General features: G+C 43.2%; 1 protein-coding gene across 1 annotated transcript in view; it reads right to left on the bottom strand.

Moving 5' to 3' along the window:
• The window catches only part of LOC117514984 (E3 ubiquitin-protein ligase Midline-1-like), a 159,788-nt gene extending 139,563 nt beyond the window's left edge, over positions 1 to 20,225 (bottom strand). The window contains exon 1 of the mRNA XM_034175554.1: positions 20,169 to 20,225. The gene's annotated coding sequence lies outside the window, so the exon portion shown is untranslated. The remainder of the gene's footprint in view (positions 1 to 20,168) is intronic.
• Between the last annotated feature and the right edge of the window lie 885 nt (positions 20,226 to 21,110).

Raw genomic sequence — 21,110 nt, 5'->3', positions numbered from 1 at the left:
TCCATCCAAAGTGGGATGGATGCCGTCTCTCCTAACAAGACCAGGTTTTCCCCAGAAGCTTTGCCAATTATCTATGAAGCCCACCTCATTTTTTGGACACCACTCAGACAGCCAGCAATTCAAGGAGAACATGCGGCTAAACATGTCACTCCCGGTCTGATTGGGGAGGGGCCCAGAGAAAACAACAGAGTCCGACATTGTTTTTGCAAAGTTACACACCGATTTAATGTTAATTTTAGTGACCTCCGATTGGCGTAACCGAGTGTCATTACTGCCGACGTGAATTACAATCTTACCAAATTTACGCTTAGCCTTAGCCAGCAATTTCAAATGTCCTTCGATGTCGCCTGCTCTGGCCCCCGGAAGACAATTGACAATGGTTGCTGGTGTCGCTAACTTCACATTTCTCAAAACAGAGTCGCCAATAACCAGAGTTTGATCCTCAGCGAGTGTATCGTCGAGTGGGGAAAAACGGTTAGAGATGTGAACGGGTTGACGGTGTACACGGGGCTTCTGTTTAGGGCTACGCTTCCTCCTCACAGTCACCCAGTCAGCCTGCTTTCCCGACTGCCCGGGATCTGCCAGGGGGGAACTAACGGCGGCTAAGCTACCTTGGTCCGCACCGACTACAGGGGCCTGGCTAGCTGTAGAATTTTCCACGGTGCGGAGCCGAGTCTCCAATTCGCCCAGCCTGGCCTCCAAAGCTACGAATAAGCTGCACTTATTACAAGTACCGTTACTGCTAAAGGAGGCCGAGGAATAACTAAACATTTCACACCCAGAGCAGAAAAGTACGGGAGAGACAGGAGAAGCCGCCATGCTAAATCGGCTAAGAGCTAGTAGCTACGCAACCTAGCGGATTCCTAAAAACACACAAAGTGAATAATGTGTAAATAATTTAGAGGTGATTCGGCAGAAGGAGTGCCTTAATTAAGGCACCAGACAGGCCATGAAGCAGCACAGGTAACGCACGACAACAGCGAACGCACGACAACGGTGCTAAAATAAAATAAAAATCGACTAGACACGCTGTGGAGCAGCACAGGTAACGCACGACAACAGTGCTAAAAAAAAAATAAAAACGAAAGCGTTAGCAAGCTAGTTAGCTTGCCAACGCTGATGAAAGTTAGCTGATAAAAGTGCTCCGTCGCGATGTTTCGACCGTTAGAGGTCTTCCTTAGGCGTTGGAGCACAGTGAAAAAGTAAAAAAAAGTAAAAAAGTAAAAAAGTCTTGAAAAAGACTGTTAGTTCAAAGTCCAAAGCAGCAGGTAGCAGTCTCTGTGTAAACAGTCCCAACAGAGAGCCAAAATTCTGATGCAACGTCTTCCTCCTTCCCACATCAAAAAAAAGAAGTGCACAAAGTCAGTCTTCTATGCACACAAATCACTAACTTGCGCGGAATTAAAATGGCGATCACGCCTCCTTGTCGGCACACGGCTCAGCGCTACTGCGTGCTTTGCTGCCATCTACTGGAATAAACAAGCATTACACCATCTGCCACACTATTACAGCACATACACCCGATAATGGTGATATTTGATAATTGCCCACGGCACCCCTGACGATCGATCACGGCACCCTAGGGTGCCGCGGCACCCCGGTTGAGAATCACTGCCTTAGATCACACCTGGGAGTCAGAATCATTTTTAAAGCTGGGGGAGCAATATTGAGTTGGGGGGTCTGGGGTACCAAATTGCACCATTTTCTAGAAAAATGGTGCAATTTGGTGTATTCCTGTCTGTTAAAATGCACAGGAATGTGTTGTGAAAGTGTAGTGACACGGACCCACACCAGGGGGCGGTAATGAACGGACAATGGATTAAGCCAAAAAGTAACAATTTAATGTTGTGAACTGCACAACGGAATACAGACAACTGCAGTTGAGGAGTACAGTCAATCATACACAAGGTGACATGTGGGCAGGCTTGAGGATAGAAGATGTCTGTCCAGAGAAGAGCCGGATCCCACACGGCTTCCACCGCCAATGGATCTGAAGAACACCAGAGCCACCAAGTCCTGGGTCCCAGGTGGCCACCGTCTCCAGCTGTCAGACCTGGTACTGCTGGCAGAAACAGAAACAGTTAATGATGGGTGCGTGAATACACACCCAGTAATCTCTCTGTACTCAGTTCCTCCGGGAGGGAGAACCTCCACCTCCAGAAACAATGTCACCCGTGCAACTCCTGTTGGTCTCTTTCCTGGATGGAGGGAGAGGCAAAGAATGTCGCCCTTTCACTGTCCGCCAATCCAGCCTCTGACAGAGCCTGCAGGAACACGGCTGCACACAGAAGAATATTTTAATCTCAATATAAATCGCACAGAAGGTTACCTGAGTGGTAGCTGATTTCTCGGCGGGGAGGTGGAGTTGCAATCCGGCTTTTATGGTGATGGTAGAATGAGTGACAGCTGGTGCTGTTGACGAGTGACAGCTGTCACTCTCTGTTGCTCCGACGCCCTCTCGTGCTTGAAGCCCACACTTCAAGCAGGGCGCCCTCTGGTGGTGGTGGGCCAGCAGTACCTCCTCTTCAGCAGCCCACACAACAGGACCCCCCCCCCCCAATGGGCACCTCCTGGCACCCGACCAGGCTTGTCAGGGTGTCGGGTGTAGAAATCAGCCAGGAGGGCCGGGTCCAGGATGAAGCTCCTCTTCACCCAGGAGCGTTCCTTAGGTCCGTACCCCTCCCAGTCCATCAGGTACTGGAACCCCCGACCCGTCCGACGGACATCCAGGAGCCGACGCACAGTCCATGCCCGCTCCCCATCGATGATCCGGGCAGGAGGCGGCGCAGGTCCGGGGGTGCAGAGTGGAGAAGTGTGGCACGGCTTGAGGCGTGACACATGGAAAACAGGATGAATCCGCAGTGAAGCTGGCAGCTTCAGCTTCACTGCGGCCGGACTGAGGACTTTCAGGATAGGAAATGGTCCAATAAACCTGTCCTTGAGTTTTTGGGACTCCACCTGAAGAGGGATGTCCTTGGTTGATAGCCAAACCTCCTGCCTGGGCTGGTATGCAGGGGCCGGGGAACGCCGGCGGTCTGCATGGGCCTTGGCCCTCATCCGGGCTTTGAGCAGGGCAGAATGGGCGGTACGCCACACCCGACAGCACCTTCTGAGGTGGGCCTGGACCGAGGGCACCCCGACCTCTCCCTCCACGAGCGGGAACAATGGGGGCTGGTACCCCAAACACACCTCAAATGGGGAGAGGCCGGTGGCAGACGAGACTTGGCTATTGTGGGCGTACATGATCCAGGCCAGATGGTGGCTCCAGGCCGTTGGGTGCGCAGAGGTCACGCAGCGGAGGGCCTGCTCCACGTCCTGGTTCGCCCGCTCTGCCTGTCCATTCGTCTGAGGATGGTACCCAGACGAGAGACTCACGGTGGCCCCCAGTTCCCTGCAGAAACTCCTCCAGACTTGAGAGGAGAACTGAGGACCATGATGAGAGACGATGTCGTTAGGGATCCCATGCAGACGCACGACGTGGTGGACCAGGAGGTCTGCAGTCTCCTGGGCCGTCGGGAGCTTCGGGAGGGCCATGAAGTGGGCCGCCTTGGAGAACCGGTCCACTATCGTGAAGATGGTGGTCATGCCCTGGGACGGCAGGAGGCCCATGATGAAGTCCAGGCCGATGTGGGACCAGGGGCAATGAGGCACCGGTAAAGGCTGGAGGAGACCTTGGGTCTTATGATGGTCTGCCTTGCCCCTGGCGCAGGTGGTACAGGCCTGGACATAGTCCCGGATGTCGGCTTCCAAAGACGCCCACCAGAAGTGCTGCCGGATCACTGCCACGGTTCTTCGCACCCCCGCGTGACAGGAGAGCTTGGAACCATGACAGAAGTCCAGAACCGCAGCTCTGGCCTCTGGTGGGACGTACAATCTGTCCTTCGGGCCGGTCCCCGGGTCCGGGTTCTGTGCCAGGGCCTCCCGGACGGTTTTAGTCCTGGGGCGGTATGTGATCTGGAAGTCAAAACGCCCGAAGAACAGTGACCAGCGGGCTTGCCTGGGGTTCAGACACTTGGCGGTCCGGATGTACTCCAGGTTCCGATGGTCCGTGAAAACCGTGAATGGTACCGTCGCTCCCTCCAACAGGTGTCTCCACTCCTCCAGAGCCTCTTTCACCGCCAGAAGTTCCAGATTGCTGACGTCATAGTTCCTTTCAGCCGGGGTCAATCTGCGGGAAAAGTAGGCACAAGGATGGAGAACCTTATCAGACTCCCTGCTCTGGGACAGCACGGCTCCTATCCCTGAGTCAGAGGCATCCACTTCAACAATTAACTGGCGATTTGGATCAGGCTGCACCAGAACGGGTGCAGTCGAGAACCGGTGTTTCAACTCCCTAAACGCGGCTTCGCACCAATCCGACCAGGTGAAGGGAACTTTAGTGGAGGTCAGGGCTGTCAGGGGGCTAACTACCTGACTGTAGCCCTTAATGAACCTCCTGTAGAAATTTGCAAAGCCGAGGAACTGTTGCAGTTTCCTACGGCTTGTTGGTTGGGGCCAATCTCTCACCGCCGCAACCTTGGCCGGATCAGGGGTGATGGAGTTGGAGGAGATTATGAACCCCAGGAAGGACAAAGAAGAGCGGTGGAACTCGCACTTCTCACCCTTCACGAACAGCCGGTTCTCCAACAACCGCTGCAGGACCTGACGTACATGCTTGACATGGGTCTCAGGATCCGGAGAAAAGATGAGTATATCGTCCAGATATACAAAGACAAACCGATGCAGGAAGTCCCGCAAGACGTCATTAACCAATGCTTGGAACATCGCGGGCGCATTGGTGAGGCCGAACTGCATGACCAGGTACTCAAAGTGACCTAACGGGGTGTTAAATGCTGTCTTCCACTCGTCTCCCTCCCGGATCCGAACCAGGTGATAAGCATTCCTAAGATCCAGTTTAGTGAAAATTTGGGCTCCATGCAAGGGCGTGAACACTGAATCCAACAGAGGTAACGGGTATCGGTTGCGAGGTAGAAGGTGTTACATAAAACACAATCTCCTCCCTGTGATTTCCAGACACAACCATTGTCACTGGCTGTGTCTGATGTGTGATTAGTGGAAGAAGGGTGCCATCCAGTGCCCGTACCGACAATGGTGATGGTAAGGCCACTAGAGGGAGCCCAACCTCCTTTGCCCATCTGCTATCCAGCAGATTCCCCTCTGACCCCGTGTCCACCAGTGCTGGGGCGTGAAGGGTTAGATCCCCACTCAGGATCGTAACTGGGATGCATGCAGATCATTGGGGTTTCCCTGCGTGAGTATTATGACCCACCATTAGCCCAGTCTCTAAGGACAAGTGCTGCTGTTTTGACCGTTTGGGGCAGTTTTTCTGCGTGTGCTCGGTTGAGCTGCAGAGAAAACACTCCCCACGGACCAGCCTCCTTTGTCTCTGATCTGATCTTATTTTGGTCCTGCTCGTTTCCCTAACAACGGCAGCAGGGGGAGCTGTCGTCATGTGGAGTACCCTGGCTGTGGAGCGTGGGGAAGATGGCTCCCTTTCGGACCCGGGAGAAAGAGGGACGGCTTGTGCCTGACCACGCCCTTCGTCTCACTCCCGTCGGTGTTCTGTTAATCGGTTGTCTAACCATATAACCAGGTCAATAAGCCCATCTAAATCCCGCGGCTCGTCCTTCGCCACCAGGTGCTCCTTAAGAACCAGAGACAGTCCGTTTATGAAGGCGGCATGGAGCGCAACAGTATTCCAGCTGGCTCACGCTGCCGCGATGCGGAAGTCGACTGCATACTTAGCCGCGCTCCGGCACCCCTGTCTTATCGACAGCAGCATGCTTGAAGCAGTCTCGCCTCTATGAGGGTGGTCGAACACTTGTCTGAACTCCCTCACAAACCCAGTATATGTCGTTAGGAGCCGTGAATTCTGCTCCCAGAGCACCGTAGCCCAGGCGCGTGCCTCTTCTCGAAGCAAATTTATTACGTAAGCCACCCGGCTGGCGTCTGACTCGTAGATGACGGGACGCTGTGAAAAGACGAGCGAGCACTGCATTAAGAAGTCCGCGCACGTCTCGACACAGCCTCCGTACGGCTCCGGAGGGCTTATGTAAGCTTCAGGGGATGGTGGGGTGGGTCGTTGAATGACCAGCGGTCTGTTTCAGGCCTCCGGTCAGCAGGAGGAGGTGCTGCAGCAGCGCCCTGAGCACGCGCATCCACCTGGGCGGTGAGAGCCTCCATCCTCCGATTGAGAATAACATTCTGCTAAGTGACTAAGTCCAACCGAGCAGTGAAAGCGGTTAAGATTTGCTGCAGCTCACCTAACACACCTCCTGCTGACGCCTGTTCACCTCGCTCTTCCATTGGCTGTTCAAGCGATGGTTGACGCCCCTCAGAATCCATGACGCTGGCCAAAAAATCCTGTTGTGAAAGTTTAGTGACACGGACCCACAACAGGGGGCGGTAATGAACGGACAATGGATTAAGCCAAAAAGTAACAATTTAATGTTGTGAATTGCACAACGGAATACAGACAATTGCAGTTGAGGAGTACAGTCAATCATACACAAGTTGACGTGTGGGCAGGCTCGAGGATAGAAGACGTCTGTCCAGAGAAGAGTCGGATCCCACACGGCTTCCACCGCCAACGGATCTGAAGAACACCAGAGCCGCCAAGTCCTGGGTCCCAGGTGGCCACCGTCTCCAGCTGTCAGACCTGGTACTGCTGGCAGAAACAGAAACAGTTAATGGTGGGTGCGTGGATACACACCCAGTAATCTCTCCGTACTCAGTTCCTCCGGGAGGGAGAACCTCCACCTCCAAAAACAATGTCACCCGTGCAGCTCCTGTTGGTCTCTTTCCTGGATGGAGGGAGAGGCGAAGAACGTCGCCCTTTCACTGTCCGCCAATCCAGCCTCTGACAGAGCCCGCAGGAACATGGCTGCACACAGAACAATATTTTAATCTCAATATAAATCGCAGAGAAGGTTACCTGAGTGGTAGCTGATTTCTCGGCGGGGAGGTGGAGTTGCAATCCAGCTTTTATGGTGATGGTAGAATGAGTGACAGCTGGTGCTGTTGACGAGTGACAGCTGTCACTCTCTGTTGCTCCGATGCCCTCTCGTGCTTGAAGCCCGCACTTCAAGCAGGGCGCCCTCTGGTGGTGGTGGGCCAGCAGTACCTCCTCTTCAGCGCCCCACACAACAGAATACACCAAATTGCACCATTTTTCTAGAAAATGGTGCAAATTGGTCCGCCAAACCCCCCCAACTCAATATAGCTAGCTTTCAAGCTCACCTCTCTTTTTAAAGAATTTGGTTAGCAGCTGCTTTCCCTCATTTAGTTTTCTTTCCCTGTCCTTTTTTCTCTCCTTTTTTGAAATCCGGACTTTGATTTTTTAGGAAAGACATATTTTATTTCAGCCTAAACACTAGGGCTGCAACTAACGATTATTTTACTAATCAGTTTATCGGTCGATTATTTTTTCGATTAATCGTTTTGGGGATTTATTTACTTATATGTGAGTTCTGCCATTATTTCTTTAAGTGAGTTATTATTAAAATGCCTTTGTCACACAACATCAACGTTTGACCTTGTAACAAAGTTATGTCATATTCTCATCAAAAACATACCTGGAGTAGTGTTTTGTTTTATTTTTCACATACATACATCACCGACACACCACAAAGATTTCCATCAGGTTTAGATGCCTACAGCAATGAAACAATTGTGTCTTTTGATGTGACTTCGTTGTTCACCTGCATCCCCACCGCTGAGGCTGTCTCAGTTGTGAGGCAGAGACTGCTGGAGGATGTGTCTCTACTTGAAAGGACCAAACTCACACCAGACCAAATCTGCCAGCTCTTGGAGATCTGTCTTAACACCACGTATTTCCTGTTTAGGGGGAATTACTACAGGCAGATTCATGGCTGTGCAATGGGGTCTCCGGTATCCCCCATTGTGGCCAATCTGTACATGGAGCGAGTGGAGAAGACAGCCTTGACTGTCACTGGTTCAGATATGTTGATGACACATGGGTTAAAATCAAGCAACAGGAAGTTGAGGACTTTACAGAACACATCAACTTGGTGAACGCCAATATCAAGTTCACACGTGAGGATGCCATAAACAACCATTTAGCCTTCTTGGACTGTGATGTTACGATTGGCGAGAACAGGCAGCTCCAGACAGGGGTTTACAGAAAACCAACTCACACTGACCAATATCTGCTCTTTGGCTCAAACCACCCCCTTGAACACAAGCTCAGGGTGATCTGGACGCTTCAACACAGAGCCCAACAGGTGCCCACAACTGCAGAGGGAAGGGCTAAAGAACAACAACTTGTCCGGAAAGCCCTCACAGTATGTGGGTACCCACGATGGTCCCTGGACAAAGTGCAGAAGTCCCAGAGAACAAAGAGACTAGATAGACAGGAGACGGAGACAAGAAGAAGAGGAGTGTCTCTCCCTTATTTAGCAGGAGTAGGGGAAAAACTACAGAGGATCTTCAGACAGCACAAAATCCCAGTTTACTTTAAACCGGTTAACACCTTGAGACAGAAATTAGTTCACACTAAGGACAGGATCCCTAGTTACAAACAGAGCAATGTAGTGTATTCTATCAGATGTCAGGAAAACTGTAACGAACACTACATAGGTGAGACTAAGCAACCTTTACACAAAAGGCTATACCAGCACCGCAGAGAGGGCGTCAGTGGACCTCAGTCTGCAGTTCATCTCCACCTTAAAGACACTAACCACACGTTTAAGGACAAGGAAGTTAAAATATTAGCCAGAGAGAAGAAATGGTTTGAGAGAGGGGTCAAGGAGGCATTCTTTGTGAAACGTTTGAAACCTAGCCTTAACTGGGGAGGGGGTCTGAGACATGCTTTATCCCGTGTTTACAATGGGGTACTCAGGTCAAAGCAGTTTTAGTCTTTTGTTCATGGTAATGAGTCATTCACGTCATCAGCAGAGTCGTCAAGGGAGCCATCAGGAGAGGGACAGCTGCCCTGTCATTAGGAGGGTGTTAACTAGAGCACAATAGGTGCTAATTAGAGCTATTGTTTAGTCACCAGCCTATAGCAGTCTGCCTCTCGGTAGGAGGGGTCTGGTTAGGTTTAAAACTCCAGCTTTTGTGACTTCTTGATTATTTTTCTCTACAAGAGTCAAGACAGAAGTCAGACCACCAGAGCAAGAATTTTAGCTGAGGAAGCTTCTGCGATTTGAAGCAGCAAAACCTCCTCGCGTCAAGCAACCCAGTCCAGTCGAAGATTCAAGCTTCTCTACTATGGAAACCACCTGGACAACTGAGAGCCTACACAGAAATACAGCAATGATCTCAACCACTGACAACATATTACAGCAAGAGTCCACAAAAGTATTTTTTTAAATAAGATCATTTAAATACAATCATTGTTGTACAACTTAATTTTGTACAACTATGGTCATAACAGCCCACAATAGGGCTAACATTTCACAATTTGTTTTATTTCACAATTTATTTATTTATTATTTTTATTTTATTTTATTATTATTTTTATTTTATTTTATTTATTATTTTTATTTTATTATTTTTATTTATTATTATTATTATTTATTTATTTATTCACAATTTATTTATTTATTTATTTATTTCACAATTTACAGTTTTTGTAATGCTGATGTCTTAGAAATTGTGTGGATCGGGAGGTCTGGGCGGCTTTGCTTCAGCTGCTGCCCCCGCGACCCGACTCCAGATAAAGCGGAAGAAAATGGATGGATGGATGAATGGGCTAAAGTTTGTCCAGCAGAACTATAAGAGGTCGACTCCCCAAACTAAGTGAAAATACTTGGTTAAAAGACAAACACATTTGAAGTCCTTCATGCACACTTTGTTTTGCAATCAAATTTATAACAAAATTACACACAAAAGGTAGGTAACAGTAAATGTAAATGTCAATGAATCAAAATTGAGGCAGTGGTGTATTTCACTGTTTTTACATTGCAATTTTACAAACATAAAATGAATGTATTCAGACAGGAAGGCAAACTGGGTTGTACAGGACAGTCAGGTGCTTAACAGTTGAGAACATAAAGTAGCTGAAGGAAGGGATTAAATAAACAGAGATGGCCAACACATATACAGGGCTGGAAAATTGAATCTGCCTGGTCATACCCACAGCCTCAGCCTAAGCATGTTGTTGCTTTGCTGAGTGTCCTATGGCTGTGCTGTGCTGAGTGTGCTGTAGAAAGGGATTAAATACACAGAGATGGCCAACACATATACAGGGCTGGAAATTTGAATCTGCCTGGTCATACCCACAGCTGGCTATTTTGGGGGTAATTTTCAGTTCAACTTAAAAAAAAAAAAAATGTTACCAGATTATTCTCCATGTCACGAGGATTCAGAATATATATATAGTTTTTAGGGCTACATATTATAGTTTGGGAGTTTATCCCGGACAGACAGAAAGACAGACAGAAGTGGCAGGATGAAAAGCATATGGTACAACACTGTAATGGTTATTTTGGGGATAATGTTCAGTTCAACTTTTTATAAAATGGTACCAGTTTGTTCCCCATGTCATGAGGATTCAGAACATATACATATATGTTTTTTAATGCTACATATTATAGTCTGGGAGTTTATCTGGGACAGACAGACAGACGTAGCCCTTTATGTATATAGATACAGTATGTTATGATGGCACAATCACATTATAACACAAGTATATTATTAATAATTGTAACATGTGTTAGTAAAATAAAATTATAAGTAAATCCTCTGTAAAATATATTGGTCTTGACTTAGATCAGACCTTATCTGATGATCTTATAGCTGACAAAGTGATCAGCATGTCAAATGCAAAATTAAAGTTGTTATACAGACGGGCCAAAGATTTGGATTTGCATATGAGAAAAAGTCTTCCAACAGCTTTGATACAGTGTCACATGGAGTACGCCAGTGTAGCCTGGTATTCTGGCCTTACCAAGAATAATCAAGGAGGTTGCAGATTATGCAGAACAGGATCATTCACTTCTTTTAAATTTACAGCTGCACAGCACAAAATTAATACTCAGTCAAGTACCTTGTCTCTGGTCATTCCTCAGGTGAAGACCTGTGGGCGTCCTTCAAGTACACTGGAGCTAAACTATTTAATGATCCGCCTCGTCAAATTAGACTTTGTGAATCGAAGCCTCTTTTTAAAAACAGGGTCATACAGTTTTTATTCCAAGAAGTGGCTCAACAAGAGAACAACCAATGTATTTATTATTGAGAAAAAAAAAATACTATATATTTTTATTTTATTAACTGTTATGGGTTTTGTGTATGTATGGAACACAAAACTGTTACCCTGTATTTTATGTATTTATGTGTTTAGTTTATATATTTTTGTATTATTTTTTGCATGTTTACATTTTATACAAATTAAAATCAATTGTTCCATGCAAGTGCTATGTTAAAGATTGGTCAGCAGATGTCGCCATATTTAATTGCTTCAAACACTGTGAATGGTTTCAACACAATTGCTTCATATTGATTCAGTGGCTTCAGTTTCTTCGCAGTAATAATTATCAGTAAAATGCATCAGCAACTAGAGGTGGGCACATTGATCCTAATATCGATAATATTGATACCAACAGTGGTATTGATATTGAACGATCTTCGTGTAAAAAGATCGATACTCAAGCTTTTTTTCTCTCCCACATGCACTGACTGCTGCGCACACAGATTCATCAAAGTCTACTCTGTCTGTATAAGAGCAGAGCTGCGCTGTGTCACAAAACACGGAGCAGCGCACCCTTGTATTGTGGTTTGTCAGCCCTCTACCTCAGGAGATTTTGTTTTAAGTTGTGCTGAGTGATATTTTTTAAACAAAAATGGTGCTTGTGATAATAAAGTATTTTGTTGTCATGTACAATGTTTGGCGAAATTCTATCCTAGGTCTTTTGGATCCTTTGGATCTGTGAAGCTTAAATATGAGAAAGTATCAGTATCGGTATTGATATCGGCGATACTGGGCCTGTATTTACTTGGTATCGGATCAATGCCAAAATTCCCGGTATCACCTCTATCAGCAACCACACATTTTCAGCGCATGTGCACAAATAGACTTACAATCATGAATACTTGCTAACCAGGACATAAAATAATGTTTTCTTTAAATTACCAAGTTTGCAACTAGTTGTAGCTGACTGTCTCAACACACAATTAGTCTGATGAGGCTCCATATGTTGTGGCAAGGGACCCAAAGTTAGGCTTTTGATGGGCTTACCTCGTAATCCAAAAATTTTTATGCCGCCTCAGTTGGCTGACTTAGAACTTATAAGCTCCAAAGCTTTGCTTGGACCCTGTATAAACTTTTCACGAGGCAGCTGACGTATCAGGTGACAGGTTTTCATTGAATCAGTGATCACAGAATATTACAGTCAGAATGTTGTCAGCAGATGTTAACAGCTGTTTCGGGTGCCCGCCTTGTCCTCTCTTTTCATTAAGAAACAATGCGCTGTGGTCTGATCTGGTCTAATCTAGTCATCAACAGAAAATAAACAGGAGATATTTTTTATTTTGTGCATGAGAGCGTGAGGTTGATGCCGAAAGAGTGAGCGTCACGCCAGATGCATGAGAGTTGACAACCCTGAAACAAAGATGGATAAAATTGTTCTAGGTAAAGTGCCATAGGTGTGTCAACAAGGGCTAGTGATATTTTCACAAGTTTCCCACTGCATTTAACAATAGTCCACGATTGCTTTGTAGTGGCTGGCATAAATGCACAAAGAATTGAGCAGTTCAGATCCCCATATGGCCAAAGTTCTGCCTAGCCACTGGAGATGCAACAGAAGAGGGCAGATGACTAGTTCACGCTCAATTTAATCAAGTGTCTTTGGCTCTCTCAGTTTTTGTGCGGATAAACACTCAAGAGCCATGTTTGGTCACCCATAGAACAAACCAGCTCTTTCATGCAGTCCAACACCCCCAGGGTGGTCGAAAAGGGGCCATTGCAAACAAAATGCTCCTACTTCCATTTGAAACTCCCCCTACTTTTCTCCAAATTCTCACTTGCGCTGTGTTTCTATTCAAACTGATTTTCTTTAACGCTTTTTTTTTCCCCTGAGAGAAGGAGGTGGCGAGAAGCCAAAGTCTGACTGTTGGGGAGCTGAAACTTGAATGCCAAGCTCTTGAGTCCTCTGTAGAGGGATAATATTTTATAGTTGGAATGTGGGGTGGTTGGCTGGGCATGAAAAGAATTGCATGTATTGGCAGCAGCTGAAGCCAAGGCCTCCTGGCTTGAGCCAATGGTGAGATTCAAATATGGCAAAACATGTGTATAAAAACTGAACATGCTTCAAATAGCAAAGATTTCAATAGGGGAAATATTTAAATGAATGTCTTTCAAGGGCTAAATTACATTATAAAGTAATATTCTAATATGATCCAACAATGTACCTATTTTACAAACAAACAAAAAAAAAAAAACGCATCTCAAGCAATATTTCACTGAAGACACAAGGCAAAGTGATTTGCATAAATGCATGCCAATATTCCAACATAGATGTACAATATAGATAGTTGAATGAGCTCAACTCCTGGACTGATACTGATAAGTAGGTATGGATGGGTACAGCTATAGATATAAGTGAGTGAACTCAAGTCAGGTATTGATATAGATTGGTAGATAAATAGATGTAGATAGTTACTGCAGTCTACAGTTGTATGCAAAAGTTTGGGCACCCCTGATAATTTTCATGATTTTCCTTTATAAATCATTGGATGTCTGGATCAGTGATGACAGTTTTGCAGAGGGCCAAATTTTAGCTGTAAATTTGTCATTTTTACCTCCGCCAAGGAGGTTATGTTTTCGGTCGCGTTTGTTTGTTTGTCTGTCTGTTTGTCAGCAGGATAACTCAAAACGTTTTGAACGGATTTTGATGAAATTTTGTGGAGTGGTTGGAAATGACAAGAGGAACAAATGATTAAATTTTAGTGGTGAACCGGATCAAGATCCAGATCCAGGATTTTTTGAAAGGATTCTTCATCATTGCGGGATAGGGGGAATTTTGACATTCTAGTTTCTAACTCCACAAAAACAAGGCAGAAAGGCTTGAAAAAAAATAGGGTGTAACATAGTCAAATGTTCTATCAAACAACAAAGTTTGGTGATGATCGGATCCGGATTCCGGATCTGGTGATCCAGAATATGCAAAAATATAGGGAAAATGGAAAATGTGTCAGTGTGAGGTGACAAATGAAGCTAGAGATGCACAACTAACACCAAATTGTAGCTGAATCTGTACTGATTCAGTAAGATGTCATCAGATTTGATGTAGCTTCAAATGTTATGGAGCTAGATCCAGAAGAAAACCGCCATTACCGAAAAATCGTTTTTATACAATAACTTTTGAACTAATAAAGACATAAAAGTGATTCCAAGTTCTAGTGGTATGTTTTCATGATCAAGGATGTCAAATATAAAGGAAAGAAAAGTGTATGTATCATAGTTTTGGTTGTAATACTGAATTGTTGAATAGATCACTGTGCCAAGGAGGGAATCTCTTTAGGGTCAGTGACCCTATGGCCTTGTTTAGAGAAGTGTTTCATAAATGTTAAAAAAAAATTCATATATTTGCAGTTTAGTTGAATAATGAATTTTGTCTCTTATTTGTTTTTTCTATAAGCACATGCAATATCAATATCAGTGCTCAGATGACAGTAGCTTCTGGGAAAGGTGCAAGTTGCAATAAACTGTGATGCCAAACGTTAAGGATACATGCTATCCAGTCACAGAAGATGAAACTTTTTTTACTACTGAAACATCATTGTTAGACATTTTTAGGTTCAATGATTCCACGGCGTGTAGATGTTATGGCGTCAGTGACTAGAAGCACTCTCTGAGTTTCTCCGTTGAATGACAGATCTGGGCTTGGAGATTTACTTTACCACATTCAGAAGGATCTTATGTGTAAATATGTCATTTTTTGGTCCAAAGATCTGACTGCATTTATTTTAAAGCAGGTCTACTTTAAGGCTCGACTCATGTATCGATATAGACTGGTAGATAAATAGGTGTAGATAGTTACCGCAATCTATATAGTTGGGTGAACTCAGCTGGGGTATTGATATAGATAGGTAGATAACTAGTTATAGACAGGTAAAGCTATTGATATAGCTAACTGAGTTCAAGATAACCACTGTTTTCTTCCAGGTAACAATGGAAGATAACATTGACATTTTACAAAAAAAAACAGTCAACACATCCAAAATGTGATGTTCAACATACAAATCATCATCTTCTATTCCACATTCAATATCCACTATGTACATTTTCAACAGCTGAAGGCAAAGAGTTACAGCAAGTTAATTTGGGGTCTATCTGTTTGCTCTTTGTCATCACAGTAGACCCACTATGATGACAACACAGAATTAGAGTAAGGCTTTAGCTAGTGTGGTGTATAAACAAATTTGCATGCATGCAGAGAATACCTGCAATGAGAACCCACCTACAGTATGTGCAGTGTATTTGACTATTGCACTGAACAAAAAGCAAAAAAACTCTCTAAAAGCTCAACTTTTGACCACGTTTTTTTGGTCAATCAAAATAAAGCTTTCTGGAAGCACATTTGGTGCTTACAATACTTGGACAGCTGGTGGTGCAATATTAAAAACATCCTTGAATGCACAGAAATGGCTGTGAATTATTTCCTACAACAGCAGGTTGCGGCAAATTAAAAATGGGCTTGAAAGCCATCAGCTAGTAGAAATTGAGGTTTCAATGTCACCTTATGGGGCGTACGATCAATTAAAAAGAAGATTCTCAAAATACGAAGAGCAGTTTTGTATACACTGTTAATTATCACAATAGCTTTGAAATGCACAAACAATTCCACGTGAGCTCAAAGGCAGCGTCTGCATCGCTATCAGTGGCCATCTGTCTGTATCAGCACTGTGACTAAGCTGTAACCTTTATGCATGCTCCAACTTCACGGCATGTCGCCAAATCTTCCTTCAAGCACTGTTCCACTTCATTTTATCTCAGCATCACTAGCTCCAGGTATGCAACTGTCACATTACCAAATGTATGCTCTGCACAAATGTCACCACTAATAAAACATCTGACTGTGGGGAATCTATAACAAGGACAAGAGAGACTGAAAATGTTATAAAAATATGAAAGATCAGCACAGTCTGGGTCACCATGTGCCACCGACGCACAACGAAATGTGTGATTCCGCACCAGTTAGCATAAATGGAAAGGGGCTGCTACTCACCAAACCCTCTTTAAAGGGTGGGGGCGTGGCTCCACATCGAACAGATTGTGGATAAGCTGCAATCAAGATATGAACTATTGTTACGTAAGTCACACAAATTTAGCTTTAGCTATAGCAGGAAAGTTTCTACTCGCACAGACATAAAAAAACAAAAAAATCAGTATTTGCAATTTGCAATCCAAACATGTGCAATAATAAAATAGAAAAAAAAAAAATCATAATTGCACACTATAATCACATCACTTCCTGTGACATATGTCACAGAAGTTGAAAATGAACTGTCAAGTCTGAGTTTAGCTTATGGCTGACTAGGTTTTGCATGACCAGACACAAAACTGTGGGACTTTGAGAATGTTTAACATGAAACCTCAACCATATTTAGAGCCAGGTCCATAAGAATATGGGCAGGGACACTTTTTTATTATTGTTATTTATATTTATTTTGCTGCTGCACACCACCACAATGGAGCCAAAACTATCAGGATGTGCTGGCAGTGTAGATGTTTAGCTTTAATTCAGTTGGTTTAACAAAATGTTCTATTGGTAGTTACTATCTATCTATCTATATATATATCGATCATGAACAATATTTATGTTTCTGAGCTTTTGACAAGAGCAGAAGTTAGCAGAAGTTAGCAGACGTTAGCGCTGCATGCTGACGTCCACGAAATGTCTTGTGAAGCAGTGTAGTCTACAAAAAAAGCGTTTTTACTTTTAGAAGTGTTTATTTCTTGCTAACTTTTACATAATATATCACAAAAATGTCATATTTGCACACACACAAAACAGACGTTGCAGCTAGCTACCAGCTTGTACGTCATCATGCTAATGTCTGCCTAATGTCTTGTAAATCACTTCAGATTATTAGGTTCCAAAAACAGCATTTTCAGTTTTAGAAGTGTCTAGTTGTCGCTTGCTTTTACAAAATATATGAGACGCACGTTATATAAACACATAAATGAAGCATTTTTAGAGAGTCCTGCCACTGATGTCACAGTGCCGCTCTCGTCTGATTGGTTGTCACCTCTGCCATACAAAAATAAAAAAAATGGAACCGTTTGAAACAGAATTTTTTTTCACCTCTTAAAATAGGTAAAGGTTATCCATGTTTGAATTTGTCCAAGGTCTGTGTCCCAAGAATGTTTCTTGTGAATTTGAAGACTCTGGTCATAACAGGACAGGATTTATGCTGAGCACAGACAGATGGACTGATGGATGGATGGATGGATGGACCCAAGGTCTTTGCAATACCCGATGGCCACATATGATGGCCTTGGGTAATAAACAAATTAAATTTGGTGCAATTGGACCCTTTTAAGCATATTACATAGTATTTCAGACTATATGAATGAAATCAATTCGAGTTGTTAAAATGGTAATTTCATTGTGGGATGATTTATTTCTCCATTGTATTCAACACATTGTGAGTATACAGGCTTATAAACGGTTTAATATGCAATTTGCATTATGCAAACAATGAACCGCCATTAACCTGTTGGTGATATATTGGTAAAGATAGATGTAGGCTTCAAGGCGGTAAACAGACCTTTTCAACGTTGATGTGCAGTATGTTGAATGTCCAGCTGAGGAAGGTTGTTCATAATTGATAACAGCACATATACTCTGTCTGCATTATTCATTTGTCGTGTCAGTATGAATTCACTTCAGACACATCACATTTCAGTGATCCCGGAGAAAATGTTTTATACCCAAGGCTTCACTTTCATCCAGATCTGGCAGAATTGAAACTGAGCTGCATTTTTAATCATGAAAGAGTGAGTGCACATTTTAATAAAGTCCAAACAATAGATAAAAGAGACAAAGGCACAAAAGATGCTTGAATGACATCATTCTGAGAGAATTTTATTTTATTTATTTATTTTTTTGTAGCAGTTAAAATTTGGTGGGAAAAAGTAGCCTGGCACAGCTGGGCTAATTCTCAGTTTGAGAATTAGTCATTGGTATATCTTTAACCAATTTCTCAAAATACCAGTTCTATATATACCCTATAAAATATACGTAAGCACTCCACCAAAATATTGACTCTTGTCCATGAACTTTCACTGTTTTTTCTACAATTTAAGTCACTCTGTTCTTAATTGACCATTAACCACCACAACAATCTTTGAGTTATATTGTTCACAAACACATAGGGCTGAAGGCACGAGTGTAAGAAAGGCCATCAGGGACCAGTGTTAATGCCAACCCATGCTCACACTTTTTTTCATGCTCCTGTCATGAAATGAGTCACATTTTCCTGATGCTGTGATTTTTATTTTACTATTAACCCTACAACCTCCACTAACCATAACCTTAAACATAACATAAACCTTCCCCTACCCCTAACCCTTAACCTAACCCTAACGATGACCCCCACAGACTCCCCTGCTTCACCCCACATTTCATACCATCACAAAAATGTGGTGCATTCTGTGACGTTATCACAAACTAATAGATGAATTTAGTTTTTGTGATACTTTTGTGATGCCCAGTTTCACCTGAACAATTCATGTTCAACTACGGTTTAAGAATCCGGAATCATACAAGAGTGTACAAACAAAACCCAAGCACAATACATAAATTAAAATGAAATCAAGAAGATGCTGCAAAATAAATGAATGCTTCTAAACCATTTATGAAGAAAAAAAGAACATTGAAGAAAAAAAACTCACCAAGACAAAAAATAAATATGTGGTGTGATCTTATTTTATTATTATTATTATTATTATTTGGTTGGAGGGTTGCAAGTCTGTCAAGTCAGTCAATTAATTATTAATTGACTGCTGTTTGTTTCTTTGTTCAATTATAAATTTGGCTATAAAGAAGTAATTGTAGTTTTCTCGGTATGTAAAGGTATGGTATGTTCTAACCTGATATTTGCCCAATTCATTTTTGATCATTTACTGCTATACAAAAACCAAACAAACAAACAAAAACAAACAAACAAAAAAACATACAATTCTGTTTATGTAAAAATATTAAGGCCCTTAATACTTCTGCATAAAGAAAATAATTATTTTACAACCACATTTCACCATGTTTACTTCAAGAAAATGTTTTACAGCTCTATTGGTAAAATTGTGTGCAAGTGGGCGAGCAACATGTAATTGTTACTAAATAGAAATAAACTCTGAACACATTACAATCACTGCCATACTAAAACAAACAGTCTCTGACCCCATCAAAACCGTGTTCAATATTAGCAACATTTTACAAAATATAATCACTGGCATAACAAAATGTAAAAACATAAAAACTATATTTGTATTATATTATGTTTATGTTTAAATTCTAGTAATAATTATGTGACAATCATGATTTAACAGATTAACTTGTACAAACTGAATTGCAGCTGTGTTGCTGAGTTATTATGCAAGTAGGCTACCAAAATGTGATTTCTACTATTTAGAAATATACGTTTTAAACATTATTATTACTGACATACTAAAAAACATCAAAACCAGGTTTATATTTAAATACTAGTAATAATATGACAACCACAATTGACCATATTTAGTTGTACAAAATGTATTGCAACTCTATTTGTGATTTAAAATAAACTTAAAAAACATTATAATCACGACCATCACAACAAACCATACAAATGTCAACTACAGTGATTTTCTGCATTTGAATTTTGAACAGTACTGCATTTCACTTGTTTGCACATCTTATACTTATGTAGTGCATTTTAAGCCCATTAATGCATTAAAGGTAGCCGATAAGCAGGTATATCTAACCAAAAGTTGCACACAGCACATGCAGTAATGGGTGTTAAAATAAAACAAAAAAGCTGTGGAAACGCTCCACTAGAACAATGACTGCAGCAATACACGTGTTTTTAAGTCCCATGCTTGGACCACATGGAGCAATCAGGCTCCCCAAAAGCTACCCCACCCCTCTGATTATGACATCCTATTGTGCGACTATAGAAACGGTCTCAACGAAAGTGAATTAAGCAACAAAGGAGGCACTTACATTCAAGAGCCTCACATGGTCCTCCGACAGAAAAGAATCGCCCAATCTCTCCGGTCTGAGAAAACAACATTGAATAGACAGAGAGAGAGAAGCTGAGTGCGAGACTTGGCGAGAAAAGCGAAGATGTAGAGATTCATGCATCCACACATCCGGCATACACACAAATCAAAACACTTAGAATCTTTTCTAGCATCTCCTCCCTCCTCCCTGCTTCTGTTCGGCTTTGCGCCCCCCCCTCTGATGTGCCTTCGGGTTTCACTTGTCATGTGTTCAGGCTCAGGCAAGCGTAAAGTGGGCTGACGAAGCCGGTGCTCCAACTGCTTCTTTGTCCAGCAGTTGAGAAACGTATGCTTCCATTCAGTGGGACATCAACTGAGCCATTTGGGTCCCTTGTCTGGTTTTTGATCCACAGCAGATGGATGGAGACACAGGAGACGATATCCAGCAGATTGTCTCGACCCTGACACCTTTCTAGGATTTCAGCCTCAAAGGAAAAAGTTCTTCCATGTTCTTAAATTGAATACACAGTCAGATTCATCGGTATTTAGACTGTGACACTATTTTGGTAATGTACACCATCACAATGGAGTGCAAATGAAATGCTGAATTTGTGCTTGTTGTGTTGACTTTAATCTTTAATCCAAGGGATTTAGCAAAAATATCCCATTAGCCATTTAGTAATAACAAGTTTGAATAGACAGTCACTCAATTTTTAGAGGCCAAAAGTCACTGGGTTCAAAAACCTGCATTGTGGTTTATACCCTTTTTTGGAAACAGAATGCCATTTTGGGGGCTTCTGCTAAGTAGCTTAGAGTAAATTGGCAAAGTTATCTTTCTTAAGTGTGAGTTAGCTTTTAAGCTAACGTGAACACCATTAGCGGACAAACTAGCTTCCACAAAATGTAATTCTGCCAACTATGTCACCTAACATGAAAACCCCCA

This window comes from Thalassophryne amazonica, chromosome 1 (genome assembly GCF_902500255.1).
Source record: "Thalassophryne amazonica chromosome 1, fThaAma1.1, whole genome shotgun sequence".
Lineage (NCBI taxonomy): Eukaryota > Metazoa > Chordata > Actinopteri > Batrachoidiformes > Batrachoididae > Thalassophryne > Thalassophryne amazonica.
This window is presented reverse-complemented; position numbering and strand designations above follow the sequence as displayed.